The sequence below is a fragment of the Macaca fascicularis genome, chromosome 12, assembly GCF_037993035.2.
Source record: "Macaca fascicularis isolate 582-1 chromosome 12, T2T-MFA8v1.1".
NCBI classification, from domain to species: Eukaryota; Metazoa; Chordata; class Mammalia; order Primates; family Cercopithecidae; genus Macaca; species Macaca fascicularis.
In genome coordinates this window covers 79141768-79167203 of record NC_088386.1, presented here as the reverse complement: position 1 = coordinate 79167203, position 25436 = coordinate 79141768, and the positions used below count along the sequence as shown (strand labels likewise).

At 37.8% G+C, this 25436-nt stretch overlaps 1 long non-coding RNA gene across 1 annotated transcript; it reads left to right on the top strand.

The window, feature by feature from the left end:
- The first annotated feature begins 2427 nt into the window (after window positions 1-2427).
- LOC141408196 (uncharacterized) lies at window positions 2428-11083 on the top strand. Its single transcript, XR_012421299.1, has 2 exons — window positions 2428-2566; window positions 7168-11083. It is a non-coding gene; the product is annotated as an uncharacterized lncRNA (long non-coding RNA).
- The last annotated feature ends 14353 nt before the right edge of the window (window positions 11084-25436 follow it).

Below are 25436 nucleotides of genomic sequence, written 5' to 3'. Positions count from 1 at the left end.
AAGAGATGCTTCAGTTGTTAAATAAGTTTGAGATATTGGATCAAGTGGTCCATTTCCTTTCTAAAATTGATGAGTGCATAGGTTATTTTTAAAAAAACAGTATGACTTCCCAAAGCCTACAATATAGTAATTTATATTAGAAATCTCTAAGAGGGAAGTATAGTAAGCAAGTTTTCCCAAACCCTTTGTTAGAAGTAGTTTATTAACATGTCACTGGACACTTAATCCTTTACAGACAAGTTCGGGAAGCATATTATGTCATAGGAATTTAAGGAAATGACCTTTGGAATTAAGCAACTTGAGTAAAAAACCCGACTTCATGATGTGAACTGATTTAAGTTGGCTTCATCATTCCCAATTATGAGATTTTTTAGGTGAGAGCTATAGGTTTTGCCTCAAGCCGTGTGCCTTTTCTTCAACTTATGAGAGATGGGAAATTATGATGAGAGCAAACTTCAGGCCTCAGACTCGATCCTTCCACAGAAACAAACAATTTATTAGCACACTATCAAACAATAGTCATAAAATCTATTCACTCTGCTTTTTTGTGGGCATTTGATATAAAGACCTCTGTCCTTCAGACACCTGAACCAGACCTTGCATGAATAGGCTTATTCAAAGCAGATGTTTCAGTCTTCTAGGCAGGCAGGATACTGCTAAGAATCAGAATCAGACAACAGAATCCTCTCTTAACGGATAAACATAGTTCCAATTGTGTCCTAAGCCCAGAGCACCTGTGCTAATTTGCATTTTCTGTGGAAGCAGGTATCAAGATAGGATTAGGAGTGCAAAAGGTTTATTGAAGAATAACACACATGAAAGGAAACAGAGTGATTTGGTAGTGTGAGAGTCTTCAGAGTGAGGGGCAGACCTGACACAGCAGGAGACTTTCAGCCAATCATGCACCTTGATATCCAAGTGGATCACAGCACCACTCTGAAGTGTGCTGTCTTCTGGGATCATAGATTCCTAAGTCCTTTTCATGCAAGGGCAAAAGTACTTGTAAATATTTCTAGCCAGTCCACATATCTGTGTTAACATTAATTTTACCAGTAAAAATCTCTTCTACCATCACTTAGCTAATTAGCAAAGTTTCTACTGCTGATCAGAGATGGAAATAGTCCAAGTTGTAGAAGTGGGCTCTAAGTGTGGAATCCTGATTGGAGTCAATCAAATGCTAAGCAACCACCTGTGAGTATGAATTCTTAATTAAGGCTCCTGACAAACATTTGACCTTTGAGCAACATGAGTCTGAACGGTATGGGTCCACTTATATGCAGACTTTTTTCTATAAATATATTGGATTTTTTCAGAGATTTGCAACAATATGAAAAAACTTGCAGACAAATCATGTAGCCTAGAGATACTGAAAAAATTAGGTATGTCATGAATGCATAAAATATGTAAATACTAGCCTAGTTTATCATTTGTTACCACAGAATATATACAAATGCATAAAAAATGTTTATGAAAACTTACACACACACGCAGACCATACATGGTGACATTGGCAGTCAAGAGAAATACAAACAAAGTAAATGTTTGTTTACGAAGTAGGTGCAGTATTAAATTATAACTGCATACAATTAACTATAGTACATACTTTACTATTGTAATAATTTCATAGCCACCCCCTGTCACTACTGCAGTGAGCCCGTGTTGCCAGAACCTCTTTAAATAAACACCATGTGACTCTCATCATCTCTGAGTGGTTTTACTCTCCAGTAAGTTGCACATGGCAGAAAAAAAATGGTATCTTGCAGTTCTCAGATATTTTTCATGTTTAATGCAATTATGTAAGCCTTTAACACCATGGGACTCATAAGAAGTGCCACTGGTGATCCTGCAAGTACTCCCAAGAAGCAGAGAAAAGTCATGGCATTACCCAAAAACCGTTGAACTGCTTTACATGTACCATAGGGTCTGCAGCTGCAGTTGCTCTGTTTCAGACAATTCATCTTGTAAACAGACAGCATAAACTTATGGTATTGAAGTATGGTACTGCAAATTATGATTTTCTTAACCTTATGATTTTCTTAACATTTTCTTTTCCCCAGCTTTTTCTATAATACAATATGTAATACATATAACATAAAATATGTGTTAATTGATTGTTTATGTTATTGGTAAGGCTCCCAGTCAACAATAGGCTATTAGTAATTCTGTTTTGGGGTAGTTAAAAGCTATATGTGGATTTTCGTATGCTCAAGGGTTGTTGTCCCTTGCAGGGGCCTTTGAAAACAGTATGCTGAGAATAGATAGGGCTCAAGGACAGTATCTCCAATTGAACTTTTAATGAACTCCCGTAGGCGCCAAGAAGGCAGGCAGATAAGAAAGAGCATAGAAACAAGGAACTGAGTAGAAGGTTGCATCTGGGAAAAGAAAGTTTGTTTTGCACTGTGTCCTTTCTGCTGACGTGGGACTTATGGAGTATAAATAAAGTGAGGCGGAGGCTCTGAGTGCGGCCGCCATGTTCTCTGTTTGTTTTTGTCTTTTGTGTCCTTTCATTCTCCACCACCCCGGGCACGGACCCCAACAAGTGGCGCAGTGAGCAGGGTCAGCACGGGTGAGTAGGGGAGAACAAGAAGGGGAACCCCCTAGGAGCGGGTAAAGCCCGGATATTGTTAAGGGGATCCTTCTTAAGCTTTCATTATGGGAATTCCATCTCTCTGGCCTCAGAATATTTATGGCTGTTTCAAGGACTGTTGCTGTCTATAGGAGTAGAAGTGAAAGAAAAAGACTTTGAAGCGATTGTTTGCCCATGTTGAACAACATTGTTACTGGTTTCGGTATCAGACTAAAGTGCAGCTGAATCGGAGAGAATGGTTACAGGTAGTAAAAGCTCTGCTTAGAGCTCACCAGTTAGGGGATATTATGCCTCTAAAATTGTGGACCTTGTGTAACTCCATCACTCAGACATTAGAGTTACTTGAGACTGATTCAGAGTGTGGTGATGTAGCCATAGGAGGAAAGGTATCTGAGGATTTGGGAAAAAATAAATCTGAAATGGAGCCCATTTGTGCCAGGGTAACAGAGGATGGGGGGGTAGCAAAAGGGGGAGAAGAGAAAAAGCCAGCTCTTCCTTCTTCTAAGGGGAATTCTGACATGTAGTGTATTATGGAAATGCTTCAACAAATATTACAGATACATTCTTCTAATTCACCTTTGCGAGCTTTCCCCTGTTTCTTTTCCTTCTGCCCTGTTAAAAGAGGATTTTCCAGTGCCTCCAACCCCCCAGCTTCCTTACCTTTACCTTTGTCTGGCAAAGTTTTCTCAGTGCCTTGCCTGCCATTGGGGGAGGGAGAAAAAGAAAAGATAAAAAAATTTAAAGAGCTGGATCTGTTTCCAATTATTTGTGCTTCTTTTGCTCCTAATGCTCAGCTTTCAAATAGTGGCAATAATGTCCAATTTAATGCCTTACAAATTAAATTTTTAAAAGAAATGAAAGCTGCCATTTCTAACTATGGACCTCAATCTCCTTTTATTCTTGGTCTTCTTGATGCTTTTTCATCAAAAAATTTGATGATTCCTATAGACTGGGAGACTTTGGGGAAGGCTTTTCTTGATCATTCTCAGTGGTTACAATTGCACAGCTGGTGAATGGACAAGGCGCATGTACAGGCTAGAAAAAATGTTACCCCAGGACCCACTGAGGAACAATTCACAGGCACGGGCCAATACGCTACTCTTAATGCTCAGGCTGGTCTAGATGATGTTGCCCTTACTCAAATCAAGACTTTGTTTTTAAGGGCCTGAAATAAGATAGAGATAACAGGAAAATCTTCCCTTTCCTCTGTGAAGATTTTACAGGGCACAAATGAACCATATCCAGATTTCGTAGCCCGTCTTTAGGATACTGTCTTGAAAATTGTGGGTGCTGGCCTTGCTTCAAAAATTTTGTTACAAACATTGTCTTTTAAAAATGCTTATGCTGACTGTCAAAAATTGTTAAGATCATTAAAGGCCAATGGGGCCAATTTAGATAAATATATTAAAACTTGTGTTAGTGTTGGAGGGGCTATTTATAATGCTCAATTATTTGCTGGACCTTTGTCTAAAGCCTTAAAAGGAAATAACAAACAAGGTGTTTGCTTTCAGTGTGGTAAACCTGGACATTTCAAAAAAGAATGTCATAAAAATTGAACACTTTTATCCCTCAAGGCAGAAAGCTGCCTTCAGAGGTATACAAATGTTGTGGTAAAGGTCGACATTGGACAAATGAATGTTGTTCCAAAACTGATAAAAGTGGAAATTTACTGTCTCCTCTCCTGGGAAACGGGAGTCGGGGCCCACAGACTTGGGGCCCCAACAATTACAATACAAGTCTCACAATTTATACGCCTAGAGGCAGAAAAACGTATTCTCAATAGGGAGGGTTTGGTAGCACAGAAAAAACTGTTTTTTGGGAAACTTTAGTTTCTAATCAAAAGCCCTTATGTTCATTGCACATTAACGGAATAGTTTTTAAAGGGTTAATTGATACGGGGGTGAATATGTCTATCATTTGTTTAAATTAGTGGCCTATACAATGGAAAAAAAGACAAGTTTCAGTTATACTCACTGGCTTGGGTGCTGCTTCTGTGGTTTATCAAGACGTAGAACCTTTAACCTGTGTCAGTCCTAAAGGTCAACAAGGTCAAGTGTTTTTTTTTAATATATTATTCCTATCAATATTAATCTTTGGGGACAAAATCTTTCACAACAATTTGGTGCTTTTTTAAACATTCTTCATATTTCCTCAGCTGCCAAAAATATGATGTTCAAAATGGGCTACAATCCTTTAAACTCATAGCCACTGTTCACCAGCCTCAAGTTTTATAATTAAAGCGTAAAACGACCACTCCTCTTTAGGTGAAACAGTGGCCATTATCTAAAGAAATACTTAGGACTTTAAAAGAGTAAGTCAAAAAACAAATGGCCGAGAGGAATATAAAGCCAAGTACTTCTGCATGGAATTCCCGTCTTTGTCTTGTTCTTAAAACTATAAATGTTTACATTCAACCTAGGGGAAGTTTACAGTCTGGTCTTCCTAATCCTGCCCTTATCCCACAAAGTTAAAAATTAATGGTCATGGAATTCAAAAATTGTTTTTTCTCTATTCCATTACAACCTCAAGATTGTAAAAAGTTTGCCTTTACTATTCCTAAATGTAATAATGGACAACCCATTCAAAAATATCAGTAAAAACTTCTTCTCCAGGGTATACTTAATAGCCCTACTATATGTCAAAAATTCGTACATAGGACTTTAAAACCTGTAAAAAATCAGTTTCCAACTGTGTTAATTTATCATTGTATGGATCTTCTCTGTCCCTATTTTTAATAATTCTCAGCCACTTTCTCGATATCAATGGAAAGTTTTACCTCAAGGTATGTTAAACAGCCCTACCTTGTGTCAAGAATTTGTCCTTTTGCATTTCTTTCTACTCACTTAATATTGCCCCAGAAAAAATTCAACTGAATTTTCTTATTCAATATTTAGGTTATACCTTAGGAGCACGAAATATTCGACCCCAAAAAACTCAAATTCGACGTGATCATTTCAAAACATTAAATAACTTTCAAAAGATGCGTCCTGTTTTAGAAATACCAACATATCAGTTATAACATCTTTTTTCTATTCTAGAAGGAGACAGTCACTTGGACAGCTTACGCCATTTAACTCCTTTGGCTTTACAGGAACTCCAGCTTGTAGAAGAGCAACTTTAAAAGGCCCATTTACATTATATCCTTCCCGATGTTCCCCTTTCCTTTTGTTTATTTCATACTTTACATTCTCCCACAGGAATGATTCATCAAACTAATCGGCCACTAGAATGGATCTTTTTGTCCAATAAAATATCTAAACGCTTGGCTACTTATATCAATCGTTACTGTCGACAACTTTGGGGAGGAGATCCTTCCTTAATTATCTCTCAGTTCACTCATAGTCAGATTACTTATCTTCTTACAACTTCTGATTCTTGGCAAGTTGCTTGTGCTTCATTTGTTGGTCAGTTTTCTACCCAATATCCTAAGTCTCCGATCTTTTCATTTTTTAGACAACATTCTGTGTTGCCTTTCTCACCAATTTCTATATTTCCTGTTCAAGGTCCTACCTTTTTTACTGACGCTAGTAGCAATGGTAAGGCTGGATATTAGAGTGTTCATCAATTTCGAGTTACAGTTTATCCTTATCCCTCGGTGCAACAGAGAGAATTGTTTGCTATTCTCATGGTCTTAGTTGATTTCCCTACTACTAGTTGTAACATTGTTAGTGATTCTCAATACGCCGTTTATGTTACTTCTTATATTTCTCAGGCCACTTTACCTCTTTGTGCTACTTCTTCTCTTCAGAAACTCTTTTCTTTGTTATCCTCTACTTTGAGCCAACGTCGAGCTCCTTTATTCATCACTCATCTTCGTTTTCATTCTCAACTTCCTAGACCATTAGTTCATGGTAATACTCAGATTGATTCGCTTTTAGTCGGCCACCTACATGCTGCAGAACAAAAATATACTCTACATCACACTAATAGTTCTGGCCTTCAACGACGGTTTCATTTAACTCATAAACAAGCTCGTTCTCTTATTCGAGCTTGTCCTTCCTGTGTTCTTTTGAGCATTCCATCCTTCCAATCCACGAGACGTCCCTTCTTTTGGACGATTAAAGTATGTTCATCATACCATTGATACCTTTTCTCATTTTCAATGGGCAACTCCGTTGCCATCTGAAAAAGCTGATTCTGTTATTACTCATCTCTTAGCTTGTTTCGCCGTCATGGACATTCCTCTTATACTTAAAACTGATAATGCCCCTGCCTATGTCTCTCGTAAATTACAAGTTTTCTTACAGCAATACAATATTCAACATATCGCCAATATCCCGGGCAACAGTCAAGGTCAAGCCATCATTGAGCGTGCAAATTTAACCTTAAAAACTCAACTGCTAAAACAAAAAGGGGGAAATGAGCCCCCAGAAACCAGATTTTGAAGGTTCCTTTTACCTTAAATTTTTTGAATCAATGGAGACAATTGCAAGACTCCGCTGCCGTAACCCATCTTTCCTCACCTCCTTCGGTGATAGTCCCCGCTGACAACTTAAAGGTTTGGTATCCTAATGAAGAAGGTAAGTATGTTCAAGGGCAAGTTCTAAAACAGGGACAGGGCTATGCTCTTGTCCTTACAGGGAGCGGACCTGAGTGGTTTCCTACAAGATGATTGAAACCCTGTTGAAAAGAAAACTGGATTCAGCATGCATTTCTTCCTTTGTTGGATGTGCCTCGGTGGGGGACTTATTTCCCTTAGTGAGGCTTTGTATGAATATTGGACTTATATTCCCTTTCCACCCTTGTATCAGGAAGTCGCCTGGGGGGAGGCGGAAATTAAGGTTTTCACCAATGACACTACTTGGATGCCGTCCCCCTATATGAACAAGGACAACATAGAATGGGAAATGGGAATCATAAACAGCACATACCAATTTGGAGTGGAAAGACTTCCAATATGCATGGGAAATAGTCCTCATTGTCTCCGAAAATCACATGAAGCCTGGGCTGTTCACTATAATCATAGTCATATGGCTGCTAATACTGTTATTATTGTAACTAGAAGCTTTTAATATAATCATACTGTATATAGTAATGAAACTATTCCTAGTTCTTTACCTTTTTGTCCTATTCCAGAGGTTTCTCCTAATATTGAGGTGCTGGAGTGGCAACAATGTCGGGGAACTAAACCCCAGAATTTATTAGAATACAATGGGATGCAAATAACTGATTGGAGTGTGCATGGTGATTTTCAAATAAAATTTAGTCACATACCTTTGAAATGGCACCGGGTAAATAAAAGTATTGCCGCTAACAGTAATGAAACCTTGGTATGGCGTAAAGGAGGCCTGAAGTACAGAGTCATCTTTGGAAGTTGTTAGCTGCAGGCGATGCCATTAGCACTTTTGTGGGGAATATGTCCCTTAATCTTTCTAACCCGAATAACCCCTTTCATATTCAGTTATATCAGAATACCTCCCGATATATTATTGCTTGTGTCCATAAGCCCTACCTATTATTAGCGGGAAATTTGACATGGGATAATGATACGGGGATTGTTAATTGTACAGATACGTGTACAATTTTGTCTTGCCTCAATCATTCCTGGTGGCACAACTTTACTGGAGATATTCATATCCTTAGGGCTCGTAAGGAAATTTGGCTACCTGTTAACCTTACGTGACTGTAGGGGACATCACCTCTTGAGACTTATATTTGGACTTCTCTCCAGCGAACCCGCCGTGCCCTTGGACTTATAATTGCCTCAGTAATGAGCCTTGTCGCCATCGCCTCCACTGCGGCCGTAGCAGGACTCGCTCTTCATCAAAGCATACAAAATGCTAAATTTGTGCAGCAATGGCACGAGCAATCTCACCAGTTTTGGCTTCAACAATGAAACATTGATTCTCAACTTGCTGAAAGATTAGACAACATTGAGCAAGCCTTGACATGGCTTGGAGATCAGCTTACTGTCCTCAGTACTCGGATAACCTTACAATGTGATTGGAACTCCATTCAATTTTGTGTAACACCTGTGCCTTTTAATATCTCTCAGAATTGGACCGAAATCTGAAAATTATTAGTAGGCCATAAAAATATTAGTTTGGACATCCAAGAGCTCACTCAGAACATTTCTGAAGCATTTCGACAACAATTACATGTGTTGTCCAGAACCGCAACCCTGCAGGAGCTGGGTCAACGCCTTGCTGCCCTTAATCCATAAACCCAGATGAAAACATAGATTTCTACAATCTCTGGAAGTATAATTACTTTGGGCACTTGGATTGGGTCTACTTCTCTTGGTGATTCGATGCTCCCTCTGTCACCTCCAAAAACAAAAGAAAACACAGGAACAAATATGGGCTACCTTTTTAGGATTGAGGCAAAACAAAAAGGGGGAAATGCAGGGGCCTTTGAAAACAGTATGCTGAGAATAGATAGGGCTTAAGGACAGTATCTCCAATTGAACTTTTAATGAACTCCCGTAGGCGCCAAGAAGGCAGGCAGATAAGAAAGAGCATAGAAACAAGGAACTGAGTAGAAGGTTGCATCTGGGAAAAGAAAGTTTGTTTTGCACTGTGTCCTTTCTGCTGACGTGGGACTTATGGAGTATAAATAAAGTGAGGCGGAGGCTCTGAGTGCGGCCGCCATGTTCTCTGTTTGTCTTTGTCTTTTGTGTCCTTTCATTCTCCACCACCCCCGGCATGAACCCCAATAGTCCCTGACTCCTGTGTTGTTCCAGGGTGAACTGTATTAACTACTTCAAAGGTGTAGATTAAAATGCTGTTAATATTTACAATGCAGTCTATGGCAAAATGGTTTTAATGTAAACTAGAAAATGTAATATTCACTTACTGTGTGCTTGGGTTATACACTTAACCTCTTTAAGCATCAACTTTCTTGTTTGAAAAATAAGAATAATAATAGTTTTTACCCTGTTAGCTTGTGGGATGAATGCTTAACAAAAGAGCTTGATGGATCACAACTCTTATAAAAGTTACTTGTTATTATATTTTAAATGTGTGGAACATGTACCTGGGGCTAAAATAAATCATCAAAATTATCCGGCTTGTTGGTAAAAGAGCAGACAAGAGTCCAGGCCATGGATTCTTAGGCTAATAATTCTGTCAGTACATTGTCACCATTTTTGTTAATAAAAGACTTTATTTTTAATCATATGAGACAACTACATTGGTGGTCTGAACAAAGTTTATTAATAATTTCTTCTCTTGAAATGCATGTATTACTGGGGTGATTAGCTTTGTTAATCATGCCTACCATAAAGTCAACCAATTAATTTCCTTCTGGATAATCTCTGTATTATTGTGAGAGTGAAAATTTTGGGCATTAGAAGAAGTATATTTTTGGACTATTAGGTTCTAACTCAAAGATTTTGAAAGCCCGGTGGCAACAAATGCCTTGAGGATAAAGGGCAAGATAAATGGAGGTGGAAAATGAGTCAAAAAGGGAAATAGAAAGATAATAAAGCATGGTTTACAAATTTGGCTCAGAATATCATGCTGCTCTATATGTTACTGATAAACACCTGCATTAGTCAGGGTTCTCTAGAGAAACAATCAATACAGGATATATAGATATATAAAATAAGATTTATTATGGAAATTGGCTCACATAATTGTGGATCTGAGAAGTTCTACAATATGCCTCCTACAAACCAGAAAATCAGGAAAGCATGTAATATACATCAACCTGAGCCCAAAAGCGTGAGAACTAGGGAAGCCTATGGAATAACTCTCAGCCCAAGTCTGAAGGCCTGAGAAAGGATTTGGTGGGAGTTGGGAGTAGAGGGATTCAGGGGGCTGCTGGTGTAAGTCCCGGAGTCTTCAAAGGCCTGAGAACCAGGACTTTTGATATCCAAGGGCAGGAGATTATGGATGTCCCAGCTGAGAAGAGAAAGTTTGTCCTCCTCCTGTGCTTTTGCTCCATTCAGTTCGGCCCTCTGTAAATTAGATGGTGCTGGCCTGTGTTGGTGGGGGTAGATTTCTTTACTCAGTCTACTGATTCAAATACTAATATTTTCTGGAAACACCCTCATAGATGCACCCAGAAATAAAGTTGTATCAAGTATCCAAGCACCCCTTAACTCAGTCAAATTGACACATTAACTTATCTTTCAGCTAACTTCTCTAAAACTACACTTTTTATAGTTTCTCTGAAATTTGTACTATTACAAGAAGGTCTATTTAGTCTGGCCCTTTTGAGGATGAATTACTCTTTTGAATCTAGATTGATACATTTTTCAAACTTATAAGCTCAGTGATTCATTTATTAATAAATATTAAAATGCATTGAATTAATGTACTTTTTTGGGATGGCGATGGGTTATTGATTTCTACAAATACTATGTATATCATCTTACCTAGGATCAATATATTTCATTACCATACTGGAATATCTTGTGTCTGGAGTTGCACTTTGAAAGTGATTTTATTCTAGAGCTGACAAGGTCTGTTCATGGCTGTCTAATTTTAGGAAAACTTTATCTGCATTTTTGTAGTCTTTTCGTACTTAATAAAAGTTATGCTGATGTTGTGACTTATCTGTCTTCATGGACTTACTCTCTAGTCTTACAATCAACTGTTTGTATGTTGTATGAATTGTTCAAGTATCTCAACTGAAGTGACCTCAATATCCCTTTATCTAACCCTCCATAGAAGATTATCATCATCATTGTTATTATTTGATTACTTGTTCCACATCTTCTTTAGTTTCTGATTGTGTCATATCTCTTTAATTTTATATTTCCATTATTATAATTATATTGTGACAACCGGTGTCATATCCATTCTAAAATATTTCATTTGGCTGATTGTATAAGTTTTATTTCAATTATACCTGATTGATCTTTAATCATAAGAATAATATTTAATGTCAGTAATGCTCCTTTTTCAAGTAGAGAATTATTATTTTGATATTTGATCATTTGAGTGCAAATTTTTCTGTTGGAAAACATTGCTTCCTTGCTTAGAAGTGAAAAAATATAATAAGGAGTTGGGCTGGCGCAGTGGCTCACGCCTGTAATCCCAAGCACTTTGGGAGGCCAAAGTGGGCTGTTCACTTGAGGCCAGGAGTTTGAGACCAGCCTGACCAACATGGTGAGACCCATGTCTACTAAAAATACAAAAATTAGCTTGGCATGGTGGTGTGCACCTGTATTCCCAGCTTCTTGGGGGACTGAGCTGGGAGGAAGTATTGAGCCCGGGGGCGGAGGCTGCAGTGAGCTGAGATAGTGCCATTGCTCTTTAGCCTGGGTGACACAGCGGGACTCTGCCTCAAAAAATCAACAAATAAATAAATAAAGGAGTCGATGGTACTGCTGTGTATATATATTATATATAGAATGTATATTTACAGATATGCACAATAGTATATAGTTATTGCATACATGTTTATATTTATGCATCTTTCACTTAAAATTTTTAATTGATTTCCAAATATCCTGCTACTAAGGTAAATAGCTGTTAAATGGACACAAATATTTTGATAAATTGTAATGGAAAAAGTATGCATTTCATCCCAATCCAAGATAGAAACAAAATATTGTTTTTATGAGAAAAATAAGTATCAGTTTGGAAGTAAATAGTTCATTCAGAAAATTTAACGTGATGAAAGTTTATACTATTCCCATTTTCTCTTATTTTTCAACAGTTTCTTTAGCACATTTTTAACTTTTTAGGGGTCATAGTTCTCTTGTACTCAAATGACACAAAGACACAGCATAGAAAAATCAAAGCAAAATAAGGATCTAACAGGTGACTACATAGAAAAACATGAAAATAATGTATAATGAATGTATAGTACAGTTGCAAAGTCATAGAAGACTTGCCAAACATTCTCAAAACATTTGTTTTAATCCAAATATGAGGCACAATTCAAAAATATTTTATTTGATATTCTTGAACCAAGCACGTATGGTGAGAATATTAGCATTTTTCTTTACCTGTAACTATAAATTGAAATATTACTACTTAAAGAGTATTTATTGAATGTGTATATTTAGTAAAAGTATTATACTCCACCCAAACAGAAATTATTATGAAAACAGTCTGTTAACATGTAATTCTGTATAGTATAGTTTACTTTATGCTCGCGTATGAAACACTTTTATTCCTTTAAATCTGTCATTCATTTAAAACAAGCACTATGTGCTTTACAAAATTTAGATATGTGCAGAGGGTAAATTATGAGTTTATAAAAATTAAAGTCACATAATTTTAACAAAAATTCAGGGCACTCAGCTGAGTGAAACCACTTCAATGACTATTTTTAATAACTGTTGGATCTTCCTACCTGATGCTGATGACTCTCATTTGTAGGATTGAGAGTAAATTTCAATCTACAATACCTCATTGCCATCTAGCACTGATAAAATAACATTCAAGGAAATAAACCAGAACAGAAGACTTTATAAGTTACTTACCACCTCAGTTTCAGCTCCAAAGTACCTAAAATCTTTAACAGTCCTTATCTGTTACATAAAATATGTTATGTAACATATTGTTATGACTGATAACTTCTTTTTTTTTTTTTTTTTTGAGACGGAGTCTCGCTCTGTCACCCAGGCTGGAGTGCAGTGGCCGGATCTCAGCTCACTGCAAGCTCCGCCTCCCGGGTTCACGCCATTCTCCTGCCTCAGCCTCCCGAGTAGCTGGGACTACAGGCGCCTGCCACCTCGCCCGGCTAAGTTTTTGTATTTTTAGTAGAGACGGGGTTTCACTGTGTTACCCAGGATGGTCTCGATCTCCTGACCTCGTGATCCGCCCGTCTCGGCCTCCCAAAGTGCTGGGATTACAGGCTTGAGCCACCGCGCCCGGCCATGACTGATAACTTCTGGTCTAACAAATATCTTCCTTATTGTTGTCAAAAGTATGTGGAACTTTCCATACTTCCTTTTTTCTCCACCAAGACACATTTAGGGATTTTCCTAGGGGGAAACTTGGGGTTGAGGATCTTTCTAAAAGTTAAATTTTTATTGTTATTTTTGCTAGAGATGTTGGGTTTTGTTGATGAGTATGAAAGTTGTTTTGCTGCTCAACTATGGCCTGAATATCAGCAAAATCACCATCACCTGTGAGCTGGTAAAAAATGTAGAATCCTAGGCCTCATTCCAGACCTACAGAAACAGAACCACATTTGTTGGAACAGAAAATACATATTTGAAATGAATCAATTAGAGCAGTTGAATCCAAAAAGAAAGGTATAAGAGTTTAAGGGATAGTTGTGTGACCAAAGTGAGTCAACCTGATGTTAAATTATGTGATTTAGTGAAAAACAAAGGAAAGCTATATGCCACAAAATAAAACATAGCGCATTCCTCTGTGCCATATCATACCCTAATCACAAGTATGAACTGAGGAAAAGAAGAGTAAGGCAATATGCTGAAGAAATAGCATAATTTCTCTTTTGAGTTGCATATTAACCAAAAGGAGATGCCGGTAATATATATCCTTCTCATTCCTGTGGCATTTATTTTAGGGATCCACACAAAGAGGATAACACATGCATCAAATCCAATGAATTTATAATTTACTACTCAAGGAAAATAGGATTTTTTTTCCAGCTTTTATCTTCAAACCACTTTTAATTTCTTTGCATCAAGAAATAACTACAAATTAAGTGCCAGTAAGTAAATACCTGATTGTAATAGATTATTGCTTCTAATAATTTCCAAATAAGAAAGGCTTATTGTACTCTTTTAACCAGGAGGGTGTGTCCACTCTCACAGTAAGCTTGGAGGAGGCAGGAGGGAGGAACAAGATACAATTCATAATAACTTAGCTGGGCACACAGCCAATATTCAAAACCAAGAATCCAAAATCCACAAATTGAAGGTTTTTCTATAACATTCTGACCAATATATGTGCTGCTTTTACTTTTAGAAATTTCAGATATTGATGTAGTTGTAATATGCAGTTTTATTTACCTCTTGTTTATAATTGCATGGTGATGTATGCATACAAAACTTTACTGTAATTATTTCATATTCAATTACAATTACAAAATATTTGACTTATCCTAGTGATAATTCAGTTTCACAATTAAATGAGTTGCAATTGATTTTGCTTACATCTAGAATCGACTTTAGTGACAGGAATTTCTTGTTTTGGCAATATTTTAAAAAGTGTCTAAATCGACCTTTTCATTGTCGACTTTGGAATATTTATTGTATTTTTTCCTCAATTTTAGTAATATATTTTAAAATTTATTGTTCCTACTCACTTAAAAGTTATAAGCGTGTGTTAAAACTGTAAGTCTATATTATTCAGGTAAAAGAAAAGCATATCAATTATTGATTTACTACTATATCTCTCTTCCAGTTCTTCAAATTAGTACAGTAAATACTGCAACAAAGGCAAACAAAAGTGAATTTGAAACATATTTGCAAAGCTATAGACAAAAAGTGTGACACACTTAGTTTGACTCTCGATCCTATGTTTTATGATGGTTATATAGTCTGAATTTTGCTCAGCTACCTATGCTCCACCTACCTATGCAGAAATTTATTTTGCTGTGGCACAACTAGTTAATAAATACAAATTTGATAGTGTCGCTGCTACAATGTAGGAGAATGAAACAGAGGAGATTTTAGTGAGTGAAGTTACCCTATTGTGGCAAGGTCTGCTAGTTGTGCCCAAATCCTTTCACCTTTCTTGCTGGTGTGATCCTATGACTAAATTCTTAACTATGGTATGTGAGTGGAATGATGTGTATAACTTCTCGTTTAACTGAATAAGATGACTATACTGAATTTTCTCTTTCCTTTCTTGGTGGTTGAAAATGGCAACAACTGAAAAATCTTGGAAGTGACAAGTTAAGAATAGAACTATCCTAACTATCTGGTAAGTCTGGGTTCTGGGATGACTTTTTTTTGAGCTGTGACCAACTATCTGCCCTGGACTACTATGGGAGAAAGAAAAACACATTCCTATGTTCTTTGACCAGTGTAGTTTTCTCGATGACAGTAGCATAGCCTTCAGTCTAACTAATGCAACTACTCACACATTTTCCTGGTGATCATAGTCAGGATGGCCATATAATTGTCCAAACTGAGAACTTCTAGGTATAAAAGGGTGTTCAATTAATAATGAGTCTAGGAGAGCTGGTGTGAGTTGTCAGTGTTAGAACGAGGAGGTGGATGGACTGGAGCAGAGCAGCTCTGGCTGTAAAGCCATTTTTCTTTTCCTACAATGGCAGTCTCATTATGTCATTCATCTAAGCATGTTATAAGGCTGGCTCACAGACTGAGACCTTTCACCATTTGGATTTATAATAGGTACTATTATTTTGTGAGCTCAACATTTCAGATAATGGACACTTTCAGTCCCCCTAAAATCTTTAGTAAAATAAATGAGTGAGAAAAATTGGGTTGTCCCAGGGCTATCCTCTGATTGAATACCTACATTTTTTTGGCCCTACTCCCAGTGGCCATGAGGTTTTTGTACAGTCTTAAGACAGGTTCTTGTTCCCAGGAGTCTTGCCTTCTCTAATTAACCTCTGAGTTTGGATTCCTCACTTATAAAATGGGAAAAAGAATACTTATTTTCCACTGCAATTGTGAAGATTAAAAAAGAGAAACCACATAGGGAATTTAACATGGTGCCTGGCCAATGAAAACCAGTCAAAGTCAGTGGTAATAACCAAATAAAAGGGAGTTCCAAAGTTCCTAAAACTAGGCACCCCAGAGCAGAACTCATCATCATTTAACAATATGTACATCTTTGTTATATCATCTTTTTTTTTTTTTTTTTTTTTTTTTGCTAATAATTCCATGAGACATTCTTGTGTCCACACTTGAGTATTGGCTTCATGTTTACCTCCATCTTCTCTTTCATCCCCAATTCCAGTTGGTCACAATATCCTGTTATGCCCATCTCTTGGATCCTGCCCTCCTCTTCTTTTCCACTGCTACTAGAGTTCAACTTCAGGTCCTCTCAGGACTAAACAATCACAACAGTCTTTTAAATATTCTTTTGCTTCCCAAACATTTTTTATATAGCCAACCCCCCACATAGCTACAACATTTTTTATATGAAAGTAACAATTTTTTTTTGATGGAAAAAATCCATGAATAAGGTACTAAATTTGGGAGGTGAGGGGAGTAGAGTACAAAGAAGAATTTAAAGTTTCTTGTTAACACCTACAGATATTTTTTCTTCTACTCATGTATTTAGTCTTATAAGAATATTTTTTCATAAGTAGAATTGTACTATATATATTTTGCCAACTTGGATTCAAGACCTGGATTAAAAGGATTATAGATTTTATCAATTACCAGAATTTCTAATGTCATTTCTAATGTGTTTGATAAGATTAAGAACTCTTGACTTCCTGCCTCTTTTTTAAAAGCCTATTTTAGAAGGATACCTGTCAAAATAAGAAATACTTTAGAGGTTTTTCTTTTTTCCTTCCCTTCAAGCTATCATTTCTAGGAATAGAGAGTTTCTATGTACAGGCCTCCATGGTATACCAGATTCCTTATTTTCACCTGAATTTAGCAACTAGGCCATACTTGATATCCTTGGTTATTTCTTTTAGGGATTCATTATATAGCAGGTTACATTTGGGAAAATCAGAAGATTCTCACAGCAGTAGTGCTACCACCTGGCTTACCACATTATAGCTTTATGCTTTTCATGCTTTACCTGATTTAAGAGATGAGGGAATTTCCAGATCTTTCAGCGTATAAATTCTCTGATTTTCTTAATTAGAAAACATATGCTATTATCCTTAGTGCATTTCTACCCTAATGCTTCACTCATATGGTATTTAAAACACTCATATTCCCTTTCCATGGGTTCCCACAGCCCAAAGTATGAGGAAACAATTGTTGATAAACAGTGACCACTTTGCGCTTACATATATGTTCCAAGACTTCAATTAATATTTTTAAGCCCCAAAACTAAAGTATTAATAACAGAGAAATGAGCATGTATTGTGATAATTATATGAAGAAATGGGTTGCATGGCAGCCTCCCCAAAAGATAGTATGCCTCCTAATTCCCGGTACTTGTGAATATTACTTTATTTGGAAAGAGGGACATTGCAGATACTATGTTATGGACCTTCAGATGATGAGATAATCCTGGATTATACTGTTACACCCTAGACCCAATGACAAGTATCCTCATGAGAAAAAGACAGGAGAGATTTAACACAGAAAGAAGAGAAGAAACACACACACAGAGGAGAAGGTGATGTGAAGATGGAGGCAGAGATTGGAGCGAAGTGGTTACAGGCCAAGGACACTAATGGTGACATTCACCAGAAACTCCCTGCAGACACCTTGATTTGAGATGTCTAGTCTTTAGAACTATTGTAGAATAAATATCTGTTATTTTCAGCTACCTAGTTTGTGGCAATTTGTTACAGTAGTCACAGAAAACAAACACACATGACAAATCCTTTTAAAAGTCATTTTTCCCAAGTCATATAAAGAGCTTTTTTTTTTTTTTTTTTTGAGACAAGTCCTCACTCTGTCACCCAGGTTGGGTGCAGTGGTGTGATCAAGGCTCACTGCAATCCTGAATTCCTGGAGTCAAGCAATCTTCCCACTTCAGCCTCTCAATTAGCTGTGACTACAGGCACGCACCACCAAGCTTGGCTAATATTTTTAATTTCTGTAGAGACAGCGTCTTGCTATGTTGTCAGGGCTGGCCTCAAACACCTGGGCTTAAGTGATCCTGCTACCTCAAGCCTCCCAGAGTGCTGGGATTACAGATGTGAGCCACCATGCCCAGCCAAGACCCTCTCATAAGCCAGAAGTAGTCTTACCTACAGATAGCAAAATGTGTTTTTTAAAAAATGAGTAAATTCTACTTGATAAAGATGGAAAAACAGGAATGGGGCTTACTCTTATATTAGTTTTCTATACCTGCATAAAATTTGCCACAAATTAGTAGCTGAAAACAAAAACTTATTATCTCACAGTTATATAAGTCAGAAATATGAACATAGCATGACTACATTCTCTATTTAGTGTCTCACTGGGCTGAAATGAAAGTATTTCTAGGTTTTCAGCTTTCTGTGGGGGATAAGGGCCCTCTTCTCCAAGCTCACCTACCCTTAGCAGAATTCATCACGTTGCCACTGTAAGACTGAGGTTTCTGTTTTATTGAGAGCTATGGGTTCAGAACTACTCTCAGCTCATCAAGCCCATCAGCATTCCTTGCCATGTGACCTCCTCCATCTCTAAAGTAAGCAATAACATACTGAACTTCTCTGAATTCCTCTTCTGCAATCAACTGAAGAAAAGGCTTTGCTTTCAAAAGATTTATGTGATTAGGTCAGTTCCATCCAGACAGTCTTCCTATTAAGGTCAATTGATTTGGGGTTTTTATTATATCTGCAAAATCCCATCACAGTAGTACTCAGATCAGTGTTTAATTGCATAAGTGGGAAAAGACATGTGTGCCCCAGAGTCTGGGAATCCCACAGAGGCCACCACCTTAGAATTTTTCCTATCACAACCCTCCTCTCTGAAACAACTAAAACACGAGGTAAGATATATGAAACAGTGGCTCTTATGTCACTGGTCACCAGGCAATGGTGGACAATGGCTACTAAAAGATGGGAAACAAATGAGGTGAATCCTACAATCACTGCAGTTTACTGCATGGAGATAAGTTTCCAGGCTATAGTACAAGGAGAAGAAACCAGTGATGGTTCAGCAGTCCCTCCAATAGAACTGAGAGTCTGTGAGACCAAAGGCAGAGTTCTGGAGAAGAGAGAGTGACACATTGAACTCCAGAGATCTGCAAAGGGTCCCTTTCATGTCTTCAGCATAGCACTAATCAGCATATGCAAGTATAGGACTTAGGCTCGGTCAGGAGACTATCACTCGAAATGATTGAATGTATTTAAGGGATCATCTCCAGAATGTATACAAACCGGGAAGCAGTTTCTGATATTGGGATATGTCATAACTCGGACTATTGGTAGACTGAAGTATGTTGCTTTAGTCATGGGTTAATATTACCTAGACTAAGTTCAGTGCTAGTGTTTATATAACAAAGCTTAAAAGCATAAAAGGGTCAGACTGTTTCCAGTTAATTAACTGCTTCCCGGGATAAAACTTGAGTATTTATAGGAGTACAAAAATATCTAGCACTCAAAAAGGTAAAAATGCATAATGTCTGGTATCCAAGAAAAATTTTCAGACATGGAAGGAATCAGAAAAATGTGACATATAATTATGACAAAGTCAATAGAAACATGACTCAGAAGTGGTACAGATAATAGAAGTATAGATGAAGACATGAAAATAAATTGTAGCTATATTCCATATGTCCAAGAATGTAGAGAAAGGTTATTGTGGAGAGATGTGGAAAATATAAAGAAGGCCAAAGTTGAATTTCCAGAGATTTAAAAAAAAAAAATCTAAGATGAAAAATACACTGAATAGGATTAATAGCAGATTAGACTGCAGAATAAAAGATTAATGAACTAGGCCGGACGCGGTGGCTCAAGCCTGTAATCCCAGCACTTTGGGAGGCCGAGACGGGTGGATCACGAGGTCAGGAGATCGAGACCATCCTGGCGAACACCGTGAAACCCTGTCTCTACTAAAAAATACAAAAAACTAGCCGGGCGAGGTGGCGGGCGCCTGTAGTCCCAGCTACTCGGGAGGCTGAGGCAGGAGAATGGCGTAAACCCGGGAGGCGGAGCTTGCAGTGAGCTGAGATCCGGCCACTGTACTCTAGCCCGGGCTACAGAGCAAGACTCCGTCTCAAAAAAAAAAAAAAAAAAGATTAATGAACTTGTAGACATGGCAATAGAAACTATCAATGAAAATCAGCAAAAAGACTGAAATTAATAATGGATCAACAAGCATGGGACAAATTTTATTTTATTACTTATTTATTTACTTTTTTTTTCTTTCTTTTTTTGAGACAGAGTCTCGCTCTGTCGCCCAGGCTGGAATGCAGTGGCGTGATCTCGGTTCACTGCAACCTCTGCCTGCCAGGTTCAGGCGATTCTCCTGCCTTGGCCTCCTGAGTAGCTGAAATTACAAGCATGTGCCACCACTCGCCACCACGCATGGCTAATTTTTTGAATTTTTAGGAGAGACAGGGTTTCATTGTGTTATCCAGGATGGTCTCAATCTCCTGACCTCATGATCCTCCCACCTCGGCCTCTGGAAGGGACAAAATTTAATTGCATTTCTATATAGTAATGATGAGGATTTTTGCTCCTTAGTTCAGCTAAAATCGGGGTTCTTGTCTAACAACCTGGAAAAATTAGGCACACAGAAACAGTGAAAAGTGAGGAAAGTGGAATGTATAAAAAAAAGCTCTCAGCGAAAGAAAAGGGGGTAAGCTGTGTGTTCCTAGCTCACAGATTGAATACCAGGCCACCACACAGGCTGAAGAGGCCAATGTATCAAAGTATTCCCTCCTACCCTTCCCCACCCCCATGAGGCAAGAATTCCTGGTGACTCTACCCCATTCTCCCAGTGCACAGGCGAGCCACTCCACACTGATTTATTTCCTTTACTGTGCATGTGTTAAGGGACAGAATTTTTGACCTTGGGCATGTTTAAGCAAGCCCCTTGTGCACAATGAGCAGGGCAGAATTTGGCTGTCTTTTGTCTCTATCCGTAACAATGAAGAAATAGAACTTGAAATTTTAAAATACTATCTTACAATGGCATAAACACAAAATACCTGTGTACTGAAAAGCTTAAAGCACTGCTGAGATAAATAAGCAGATCTAAATAATGGATCTAAATACTTAAATTCACACACCTAATATTAGAATGTCGATTCGCCCCAAATTGGCATATATTTGTTCAATGTAATCCCAATGGAAATCCTATCAAATTTTTCAATAGAAATTGGCAAAGTACCTATAAAATTCATATAGAAATTCAAAGTGTCTAGGGTAGCAAAACATTGAAAAAGAAATTTGAAGGGTTTATGCTACTCAATTTTAAGACTTAATAAAAGCTATTCTAATCAATATAGTCTGGTATTTACCTAAGAATAGACAAGTAGTTCAATCTAACAGAACAGAGAGCACAGAATTAGAACCATACATTAAAATTTGACTAAGGAGCAAAGCAATTTAGTAAATAAATGATTGCCTTTTCAACAATATGTATGTCAGAACAACTGGATATTTACATGCAAAAACATCAATTCATGCTTCTCACTATATAAAAAAATTAACTTCAATGATTTACACAACTTAACATAAACCATAAAACTATAAATCTTTTATGAGAAAACCTAAGAGAAAATCTTCATAATTTTGAGTTAAGCAAATATTTCGTAGCTATAACAACAAAATCATGAACCATTAAAGAGTAAATAGGTAAATGGAGAGCTATTTATGACAAACTCAGCCAATATCATGCTGAAAGGGCAAAAGCTGGAAGCATTCCCTTTGAGAACTGGCACAAGACAAGGATGTCCCCTCTCACCGCTCCTATTCAACATAGTATTGGAAGTTCTGGTCAGGGCAATCAATCAAGAGAAAGAAAGAAAGCATAGTCAAATAGAAAGAGAGGAAGTCAAATTGTCTCTGTTTTCAGATGACATGATTGTATATTTAGAAAACCCCATCACCTCAGCCCCAAAAAGTCTCAGGATCCAAAATCAATGTGCGGAAACCACAAGCATTCCTATACAGCAATAATAGACAAACAGCCAAATCATGAATGAACTCCCCTTCACAATTGCTACAAAGAAAATAAAACACCTAGGAATACAACTTACAAAGGATGTGAAGGATCTCTTCAAGAACTACAAACCACTGCTCAAGGAAATAAGAGGGTACAAATGAAAAAAAAAATCCATTCTCATGGATAGGAAGAATCAATATTGTGAAAATGGTCATACTGCCCAAAGTAGTTTATAGATTCAATGCTATTCCCATCAAGCTGCCATGGACTTTCCTCACAGAATTAGGAAAAACTACTTTAAACTTCATATGAAACAAAAAAAGAGCCCACATAGCCAAGACAATCCTAAGCAAAAAGAACAAAACTGGAGGCATCATGCTACCTGACCTCAAACTATACTACAAGGCTATAGTAACCAAACAGCTATCTGTCCTAATGTTTGGTACTGGTATCAGAACAGATATATAGACCAACAGAACAGAGGCCTCAGAAGTACATCTACAACCATCTCATCTTTGACAAACCTGTCAAAAACAAGCGGATGGATTAAAGACATAAACATAAGACCTCAACCATAAAAACCCTAGAAGAAAACCTAGGCAATACCATTCAGGACGTAGGCATGGGCATAGACTTCATGAGTAAAACACCTAAAGGAATGGCAACAAAAGCCAAAATTGACAAGTGGGATGTAATTAAACTAAAGAGTTTCTGCACAGCAAAAGAAACTATCATCAGAGTGAACAGACAACCTATAGAATGGGAGAAAATTTTTGCAATCTATCTATCTGACAAAGGTCTAATATCCATAATCTACAAAGAACTTAAAACAAATTTACAAGAAAAAAAAACAACCCCATCAAAAAGTGGGTGAAGGATATGATTAAACACGTCTCAAAAGAAGACATTTATGCAACCAATAAACATGAAAACTCACCATCAATGGTCATCAGAGAAATTCAAATCAAAACCACAATGAGATACCATCTCATGCCATTTAGAGTGGCGATCATTAAAAAGTGAGGAAATAACAGATGTCAGAGGGGATGTGGAAAAATAGGAATGCTTTTACTCTATCTGTGGGAGTATAAATTAGTTCAACCATTGTGGAACACAGTGTGGCGATTCCTCAAGGATCTAGAACCACAAATACCATTTGACCCAGCAATCCAATTACTGGGTATATACCCAAAGGATTATAAATCATTCTACTATAAAGACACATGCACATGTATATTTATGGCAGCACTATTCACAATAGCAAAGACTTGAAACCAGCCTAAATGCCTATCAATGATAGACTGGATAAAGAAAATGTGGCACATATATACAATGGAATACTATGCAGCCATAAAAGAAGAATGAGTACATGTCTTTGCAGGGACATGAATGGAGCTAGAAACCTCACTCTCGACAAACTAATACAGGAACAGAAAACCAACAACTGCATGTTCTCACTCATAAGTGGAAGTTGAACAATGAGAACACATGGACAGGGAGGGGAGCATCACACGCCAGGGCCTGTTGGAGGGTGAGGGGCAAGGGGATTGAAAACATTAGGACAAATAGCTAATGCATTTGGGGCTTAAAACCTAGATGACAGGTTGATGGGTAGGCAAACCACCATGGCACATGTATACCTGTGTAATAAACCATATTCTACCCATGTATCCCAGAACTTACAATATAATTTTTTTAAAAATGCAAATTAAATGTCTCTTCTTTAAAAGCCACGTAAAAGAGAATGAAAAGACAACCCATAGACTGCACATCACATATTGGATGCTAGATTTGTATCCAGAATATATGTAAACAATGCTTAAAACTCAAAAAGAAAAAAGTGACTCAATAAAAAGAATGGGCAAAATATTTGACACTTTACTAAGTATGTATGAATGGTGTGGTAGGCAGAACAGTGGCTTCCCAAAGAAATATGCATCCTACTCCCCAGAAAATATGAATATGCTACCTTATGTGGCAAAGTAGAATTAAGATAGTAAATGTAATTTTGTTACCAGAAGTTAAAATGGGAAGATTAGCATCAGTTATCCAAGTTAGCCCCATATAATAATCACAGGGTTTTTTGTTTGTTTGTTCGTTTGTTTTTTGAGATGGAGTCTCACTTTGTTACTCAGGCTGGAGTGTAATAGCGTGATCTCGGTTCATTGCAACCTCTGTCTCCTGGGTTCACACGATTCTCCTCTCTCAACCTCTCAAGTAGGTAGGACTACAGGCACACACCACCATGCCTGGCTAATTTTTTGTATTTTTAGTAGAGATGGGGTTTCACCATATTGGTCAGGCTGGTCTCGAACCCCTGACCTCAGGTGATCCACCTGCCTCGGCCTCCCAAAGTGCTGGGATTGCAATCATAAGCCACCCTGCCCAGCTCTCACAGGGTTCTTAAATATGTAAATGGGAGGCAAAAGAATCAATGTTAGAGAGATACAACATGAAAATGGCTTGTCTGGATTTATTGACTTTGAAACTGGAGAAAGGGGCCATGAACCAGGGAATATGGGCAGTCTCTAAAGACTGAAGAGGCAAAACAGAGTGATATGGTTTGGCTCTGTGTCCCCACCCATATCTCATGCCAAATTGTAATCCCCAGTGTTAGGGCCTGGTGGGAAGTGATTCGATCATGGGGGGTGGACTTCCCACTTCCTGTTGTTGTGATAGTGAGTGAGTTCTCACAAGATCTGCTTGTTTAAGAGCCCCCTTTCTCTCTCTGTTATTTTTGCTACAGTCATTTAGGATGTGCCTGCTTCCCCACTGCCTTCCACCATGATTGTAAGTTTCCTGAGGCCTCCCCAGCCATGCTTTCTGTACAGCCTGTTAACTGTGAGCTAGTTAACCCTCTTTCCTTTATAAATTACCCAGTCTGAGGTTTTTCTTTCTTTTCTTTTTCTTTTTTTTTTTTTTTTCAGATGGAGTTTTGCTCTTGTCACCTAGGCTGGAGTGCAGTGGTGCGTGTAACCTCCGCCTCCTGGGTTCAAGCAATTCTCCTGCCTCAGCCTCCCTAGTAGCTGGGATTACATGCACTCACCACCATGCCTGACTAATTTTTGCATTTTTTTTTTTTTTTTTTTAGTAAACACAGGGTTTCACCATGTTTGACAGGCTGGTCTTGAACTCCTGACCTCAGGTGTTCTGCCCCCCTCAGCCTCCCAAAGTGCTGGGATTACAGGCATGAGCCACCGTGCCCAGCTCAATCTGAGGTATTTCTTTATAGCAATGCGAGAATGGACTAACACACAGAGTGACTCC